This window comes from the organism of the source record quoted next, unplaced genomic scaffold (genome assembly GCF_019419815.1).
Source record: "Pyrus x bretschneideri cultivar Hongxiangsu unplaced genomic scaffold, Pyrus_bretschneideri_v1 Contig61, whole genome shotgun sequence".
Classification (NCBI taxonomy): Eukaryota; Viridiplantae; Streptophyta; class Magnoliopsida; order Rosales; family Rosaceae; genus Pyrus; species Pyrus x bretschneideri.
In genome coordinates, this window is record NW_025999800.1 from 815088 (window position 1) to 823615 (window position 8528).

At 45.8% G+C, this 8528-nt stretch overlaps 1 pseudogene; it reads left to right on the plus strand.

The window, feature by feature from the left end:
- The first annotated feature begins 668 nt into the window (after positions 1-668).
- On the plus strand, positions 669-2086 carry LOC125471757 (annotated as a pseudogene).
- The last annotated feature ends 6442 nt before the right edge of the window (positions 2087-8528 follow it).

Genomic DNA, 8528 nt, shown 5'->3' on the forward strand with positions numbered 1-8528 from the left:
TATGCTAAATACTGATAAAACATATACATCACTGTCCATCATCAATTCTTTATTCATTTGTTTACTTTCGGTGGCACTGATCCACCATTCATTTATATATATATATTTCAGATGGTGCCAAAAGCACCACCATTGTTTTTTCCTTTCTTTTTATTATATATATATATATATATATATATATATATATTTTTTTTTTTTTTTTTTTTTGCACATGGTTCCAGAATCACAATCATTGTTTTTATTATACATATATATATATTTTTTCTTTTTTTTTTTAATTTTTTATTATTCTTTTGAAAGATGCTTCCAGCATCATCATTGCTGCTTTTTTTTTATTTATTTATTATTCTTTTGAAATATGCTTCCGGCATCATCATTGCTACTTTTTTTATTTTTTATTATTTTTATTTTATTTTTTATTTTTTTTTATTTTTTATTATTATTATTATTTTTTTTTGTCTTTATAAGGCCATCTGCAAGGCTGAGTTCGTGGGTGAAAACCCAGGCGAGTCCGAGAGAAGACGGAGGAGATCTTTGGGTGTGAGTTGACAAACTTTGATTTTGTCAATCACATTCAAAGGCAGCAGCAGAGGCAAGCAGACGGATGAGATCTTTGAGTGTGAGTTGATAAACTTTGATTTTGTTGATCACATTCAAAGGCAGCAGCCATGTCGGAGGTGCAGAAGCAGCCAGAGCTTGAGGTAGTGCAAAGCGTCGAGCTTCACGACCGGCTAGTCGTTTGACGGCGGTCACTGAAGTTTCTTCGCCGATTTTGATCATGGTGGCCAGAGTGAGGAGGTCGATGATCGAAGGAGGAGTGACCTCTCGGACTCTCAAGCCACGCCCAGCTTCCTTTGCAGCTCCCAAAGTCGGAGCCTGGTCTCCCAGCGGATGGGAAAGCACCTCCTCCGTGACCCCAAGTCCTGCCTGGAGCGGTGGAAGAACTAACTGAAGCCCGGCCTGAAGAAGGGCTCGCTCACCCCAGAGGAGCAGGCCCTCATCGTCTCCCTCCAGGCAAAGCACGGCAATAAGTGGAAGAAGATCGCCGCCGAGCTCCCCGGCCGCACCCCTAAGCGCCTCGGCAAATGGTGGGAGGTCTTTAAGGAGAAGCAGCTCAAGTTGCAGTCTCAGAGGCAAAAGAACAAACACCTTCTGTGCAGTACATCGTCGTCGTCGACCCAGCTGCCACCGGATATGAATATTGCGGTCGCCAGAATTGGATCTCCGGAGAAGGCCGTTAAGGGTCCCTACGACCACATACTGAAAACCTTCGCCGGGAAATACGTCGTCCAGCCAAAGGTTTACGGTGCTGGGTTCCAGTCCACCCCCATGACGCAAGAACCCGACTCGGTACTTTCACTCGGGTCGGTCGGCTCCACCGCGACGTCCGTAACTGCACCTTCCGTTATGCCTCCGTGGATGAACATTAACCCGTCGTCAACAACGTCATCCACGTCCTCCACCACCCCTTCGCCTTCGGTGAGCTTGATGCTGTCTCCTTCCGAGCCGGTTCCCGACACGGACCCGACCCGTTTTTATCAGATGGGCACTCTGATTCAGCTGTGCAAAGAGGTGGAGGAGGAGACGCGATTGAGGAGGCTAGCGCTTGAGATGACGTCTTCGAACGAGGAACGATCGATCTTTAACTTATTCGATTTTCCGGCGGACTCTGGTGAGTTTTTCGGATCAAGATCGGAAGAAACTGATGAATTTTCCGGGGACGCACTCGCAGCGAAGCTCACAAGTCGTAGCCTCGCTGTTCTAGGTATCTCTTCTGCTTGCAGTAGTCAATGTCTGTCCAGCAATCCTCGCCCTCGTCCTTGAGATCCTTGACGGTGGCGTGGACGGTGTAATCACGGTGGAGGAGGAGACGGACGAGCCAGGATCCGATGCAGCCGCTTCCACTGGTAACGCATACGACCTCACCCTGCTTCGACATCCTTCCTTCCTGCAGGTTGCAGTATCCCTTTGCTTTCAGCAGTCGAGTGCTCCTCGGCTGATTGTTGTTGGTGATCAAATTGGATTGGGAAATTTAAGAGAGACAAACAGAGATGAAGGCTTGGAGCCGAGTGAGGATGGGCTTTGAGAGTTGGGCCCGAATTTGTAGCTGGGCTTGTTAACTTTGGGAAGAGGAATAAAAAGTTTTGGGGCCAGCCCCTTTTTTTTTTTTATCGATTTTTTTTTTTTTCATTTTTTTTTATTTTTAAATTATATATATATATATATATATACACACACACACATACATATATATATATATATATATATTTTTTTAATTGGGAAGAAACTATAATTTTTTATTTATTTATATTTTTTTTTACACAGGTTCTCACTGCATTCATGGCTTTCCTTGTTGTTTTGACGGATTACCCAGGTTTACCATTGGTGGCAGCTTCTTGTGAATTTGGAATTGGTGACGGAGTGAGCAGGATGTGGGTGCAACTGTACTCTTTGCCTGGTGCTTGTTTGCAGTGCACCACTTTTTACCATGTGGTGCTGTGCAAAAGACTGCAGCGGGATTTCGCTGTGTAATGCCTTTTGGTCACGGTTTTCCCTCGGCGGTGACTTTGTTGTGCACATTGACCTTACTGCTTGTCGTGGGCTCTTTACCACTGCTACTTGAAGCTTGTCCCAAAGTGTCACTTTTATCGTGTGTGGTTGTGCAAAAGACTCCAGCGAGTTTATGCTGTGTAGTGTCTTTTGGTCACAACTTTCCTCGGTAGTGACGTTGGTGTGATGCTCACCCTTGTAATACGGCTTTGTAACCAAATCATTCCTTTAAAGAAATAAAGTATTCATAGTTTGAATTCGCTTTTTTCTTCAAAGTGTTTGTGTTTTTGTTGGTGATGTGACTGTACTTGAAGTTTTGAAGTTTCAAGTTGCCTACGTACCCTTGGTTGAGAAGGGATCAAGTCAAGACGTAGTTCAAATGAGTGATGGTTTTGATGATGATTTTGCCGAACACAGTTTATGCTCTTGCGGGCCAGGAGCGTGGTGCGTTTGCTTTAGGGGTAGTAGCGCTTCAAAAATCTGCCGTTGATGGGGCCGATCCTTAACCCGTCTTCTGCCATGATTAAGTAGGCGCCATTGGTGTAGATTTCTTGTATCACGTAGGGTCCATTCCACTTTGATGTGAACTTGCTTTTTGTCTTATGAGTTGTAATGATAGGCCTACGCAACGCCAGCACGAGATCTCCGGCTTGGAAAGACCTTGGGCGGATTTTCTTGTTGAATGCCTTGGATAACCGTGCTTGGTAGCATTCCAAGTGTTGTTGAGCTTCGAGCCTTCTCTCATCCAGCGCTTCCAACTCCTGAAGGCGCAACTTTGCATTTTCTTCATCAGTCAAGCCTTCTTGTATAGCCATCCTTAGTGAGGGGATTTGACTTTCGAGCGGTAGAACAGCTTCTACGCCATATACAAGAGAATAAGGTGTAGCTCGGGTAGGAGTCCTATGTGTAGTCCTATATGCCCAAAGTGCTTCACTTATTCTTTCATGCCAGTCTCTCTTTGTTCGGCCGATTACCTTTTTCAGGAGGTTGCACAACGTCTTGTTGAATGCCTCTGCCAGGCCGTTGGCCGGAGCATGATACATGAAAGACTTGTGCTGCTTGAACTTGTATTTGTCGCAAAGCTCGTCCACGAGTCGGTTGGAGAACTGCTTTCCGTTGTCAGTGATAATGTAGCGAGGCACCCCATATCGGTGGATGATATGCTCCTTGATGAAACGAACAACAGTTTCCTTTTTTACTTCCCTTAAAGGTATGGCTTCAGCCCACTTGGAGAAGTAATCTGTTGCAGCTAGGATGTAAGCTTCCCCTGCAGATGACTTTGGCGTAATTGGTCCTACAACGTCCAATCCCCATGCGTCGAACGGCCATGAAGCAACTGTAGGGTGTAATGGTTCAGGCGGTTGATGTATGAAGTTGGCGTGGAACTGGCAGGCTTGGCACCTTTTGGCGTGTTCCAGGCAGTCCTTCACCATACTTGGCCAGTAGTAACCCATTCTTTTAAGCCAGAAATGTAGCTTTGGTCCATACTGATGTGCCCCACACACACCTGAATGTGCTTCTTCCATGGCTTGATTAACTTCTTCCTCACCTAGGCATCTCAGGAGTACTCCTTCAAAAGAGCGTCGGTAGAGTGTTCCTTTGTAGTAAAGGAAGCGAGGTGCTCGTCGACGTATTTCGGAACGATGTCTAAGATCATCTGGAAGCTTTCCGTCCTCTAAGTAGTCGATCAGCGGCTGTCTCCACTCTTCAGCATCAACTGAAAGTACTGAGATGACATTTGTATCATCTAGTGACATTTCATTAACGAGCGGAATCACCCACCTTTGGCAAACTGGCACGTCTGCTACTTCATCTTTTCCTAGTGTCATACTCGAGGCTAGATTGGCGAGAGCGTCTGCCATTTGATTTTCCTTTCTTGGCACATGTTCCAGCGTCACAGCTTCGAACTTTCGTAGCAGTTGGGTCGCTAGCCGGAAGGATGGGACGAGATCATCTTTCCTCACTTCATATTCAGTTAAGAGTTGATTGATTATGAGCTTGGAATCGCCATACACCTTAAGAGCTGTGATTTCCATGTTGATCGCCATTTGAAGCCCGATTATCAATGCTTGGTACTCAGCAACATTGTTGGAGCATAGCTCATTCAGTTGGAAGGAGTAAGGTAGTATTTGCCTTTGTGGCGTCATGAATACTACTCCTGCCCCCGCTCCGTCTGCTCGTGCGGATCCATCGAAGAACATCGTCCATGTCGGAAAAATATTGATGTAGAACACCTCTTTGTCAGGCAAGTCGTCTGAGATTTTCCAATCAGCCGGGATTGGATGATCGGCAAGGAAGTCTGCTAGCACTTGTCCCTTGACGGCTTTAGCTGAGACGTAGATGATCTCATATTGATTAAGAAGCAAAGCCCATTTAGCGAGTCGCTCCGTCAAGACTGGCTTAGACATAACGTATTTGACAGGGTCAGCTTTAGCAACCAAGTGGATGGTGTAAGCATGCATGTAATGTCTGAGTTTCTGAATGACAAACACCAAAGCGAGGCACATCTTTTCTATTGGGGAATAGTTCAACTCAGCGCCGGTGAGAGTCCGATTGAGGTAGTACAGTGCTCCTTCTTTTTGGGATTCATTCTCTTGCGCCAAGAGTGCTCCGATTGAATTTTCCTGAGCAGCAATATACAATATGAGTGGTTTCCCGGGCACAGGTGCCCCCAGGACAGGTGGACTTGACAAATATTTCTTTATGCTTTCAAAAGCATTATGGCACGCTTTGTCCCATACGAATGGGACATCTTTCTTCATAAGGCGACTGAACGGTTGACAACGCCCTGCGAGGTTGGAGATGAAGCGTCTAATAAAGGCTAGCCGTCCTTGTAGACTTTTCAGCTCGTGCAGGTTTCTTGGCTCGGGCATGCTTTGAATGGCCTTGATCTTTGATTGGTCTACTTCAATACCACGGTGCTTGACGATGAAGCCGAGGAATTTTCCAGAGGTGACGCCAAATGCACACTTTAACGGGTTCATCTTGAGGTTGTATTTTCGCAGCCTTTCGAACACTATTCGCAGATCCTTTAAGTGGTCTGATCTTTTCTTTGTCTTAACCACCACATCATCTACGTAACATTCTACGTTCTTGTGTAGCATGTCATTGAAGATTTTCTGCATTGCGCGTTGATACGTAGCTCCAGCGTTCTTTAGGCCAAAGGGCATCACCTTGTAGCAATAGATACCTTTTGGAGTACGAAAAGCTGTTAACTCCTCGTCTTCGAGGGCCATGCGAATTTGATTGTACCCAGAAGAACCATCCATGAATGATAATGCTTCATGGCCAGTGGTTGCATCCACCATGATTTCAATGATTGGCAAGGGGAAGTCGTCCTTTGGGCAAGCATCGTTGAGGTCCCGGAAGTCTACGTAAACACGTATTTGTCCTGATTTCTTAAGGACAATGACGATGTTGGAGATCCACTTGGGGTATTGCACTTCTCGAATAAAGCCTGCTTCGATTAGCTTGTCGATCTCGACCTCGATTTGTGGGATAAGCTCAGATCGATAGCGTCTTTGAGTTTGCTTTATCGGTCGTGTTCCAGGCCTGACCGCAAGATGATGAACAGCGATGATAGGGTCCAGGCCGGGCATTTCTTTGTAGGTCCAGGCAAAGACGTCTTTGTACTCTAACAACAGCTGATAATACTCCTCTATCTCATCTGTACTTAATAATGCACTTACGAAGATAGGCTTTGGTTCCTTGCTTGTACCTAAGTTGAGTTCCTTGAGATCATCCACTGTGGCTTGCCCCCCATCTTCGAGCTGTGGTGGTGCAGCAGTGACATCTTCCTCGGGGATTTCGTCTTCTTTACCTTCTTGAACCGTGATGTGGAAAACATCTTGGATCTCCTCTTCAGTGCTGTCTTCTTGAGCTTGTTGGCATAAGGATTGTCTGGTGTGGATGATAGTACGCCTTCTCACTTTCAGTGGTCCCTTTGTGTCGACCTCCAAGATTGCTTGGCGCTTCATCCTTGAAGGAATCAAGCTTCGAACGTCATCTTTTTCTCCTAACCCATCGAGCTTTTCTTCCTTTGGTGTTGTCTTCCTTTTTCCAAAAGGCTTCTCATTATCTTCAAATTTTTCTGAAGCTGATCGTCGCAGAAGAGAGATAACTGTGCTGCTTTGTTTCTTAAGCTTTAACAACCGTTCAAAAACAGAGTTTTGGGATGTTGGCGCGTTAAGCCTCTTAAAGACAGAGGTTTGGTCTTGACCACCAATGCGATTAAACACTGACGTTCTGGAGCTTGAATGGCTCATCCTATCGAAGACCGACGTCCGAGGGGAGGGTTTAGGCTCTTCTTGGTCTTGTTCAATGCTCACGCTGATGTGTTGAGCGCTAGTGTTTTTCGCTTTGTTTGAAATCATCACAGGTGCATTTGGTGTGAAACCAAGTCCGGCTTTGTTGTTGTCAACTCCGTAACCATGCTCCTTCAACTTCTTTTGAGTTTTGGTAAGGTTACGTTCTTCGTCATTGACGGTGTTTGAAACCTTCTTTCCAGCCACCACAGAAGAAGTGAAGTCGTACCCGGCCTTTGACATGAGTTTGTAGGCGTTAGGGTCGAAACCTTCCTCGGTCCTTTTGGTTGGAAGAAAGCTTGATTCCACCTTCTTTGGTAGAGCTTTTATGAAGCCTTGTGGTAGTCTTGCGACCTTAGCACCCCCTAGCTGTGTCAAAGGTAAAACTGCATTTGTCTTGAGCAACTTCACATTATTCGCGTGCCACTGTGTGTCGGTTTTTCTTGTTTCAGTTTCGAATGGAGATTGACCATTCTTTCTTCTTGACATCGGGATATATCGAAATATGGGTGCGTTCGGTCCTTCTGACGGCGTCCTACTCCCTTTGGTTGTTGCAGGTTTAGCAAACTCATCATCGTCTTTGCTTGAAGATGGCACAGTCTGCTCCTTTTGCTTTTTAGGCATGACTTGCCACTCCTGCTTTGTAGGTGCTGCTTTGCCCGTGGATCTGATATCTTCCGGCAGGGCTTCGAGTACCATGTCTTCATCCATGTAGAACTTGGCATCTGCAAAGTGTGATTCGGCTTCGGTGAATGGCTTGGTATCACCTTGGATCACCTTCACCCCTTCTCGGTAAAATTTTAGGCATTGGTGAAGGGTGGACGGCACTACCCCATTTGCGTGGATCCAAGGTCTTCCTAAGAGCAAGCTGTAGGAAGTTCTTGCATCAATCATGTGGAATATCGTGCTTGATTTGAGCTCACCAATGGTCATCTCTACTCGGATCATGCCCATCGCCTTTTGTCCTCCTTGGTTAAAACCCTGGATCAGCAGACGGCTCAGGGATAGTTCATTCACCTTGATGCCGATTATGGTCATTGTTGATTTTGGCATGATGTTTATGGCCGACCCACCATCCACAAGCATGCGGTTGACTTTGTATTCCCTTACGTACCCTGAGACGAAGAGAGGACGGTTGTGAGGCTTTGATCCCAGCAGTAGGTCTTCGTCAGTGAAGTTAATTGTGTCATGGGTGGCACAACATGTGGCACATTCATGTGGCTGAAGCTTCAAGCCTTCGTCGTTACTTTCTCGCACTTCGTGGTCGTCGGGACCTGCTAGGACTGCTGCTAGTGCTCTTCGTATCTTTTTTGGCAATGGTAGCGCTTCCTCGATGCTAAAGTGTGTTGGCAGACCTTCTTCAGATGTGAGGGTCTTTTCTACCTCAGTGGTGATAGCTTTGCCTTTTAAGGGCTCTTCTATTTCTATTTCAACCATGTGACAGGCCATGGTAGTGCACTGTTGCAAAAAGTCATTCGGGAAGTACTCACGCAAGGAAACGGGAATGCGTGGCTCCTGCTCCATAGGTTCCCTAGCATATGTTGTTTTATTATGCTTTATGTTTCTTTTAGACTTCGCATTGTTGCGGCCGTGGTGATTTCTTCTTTGTTCCACATTTGGCTGTATGACTGGTGGTCTTGGTTTCCTTGTCTTTTTGTAGGTTACCAAAATCCA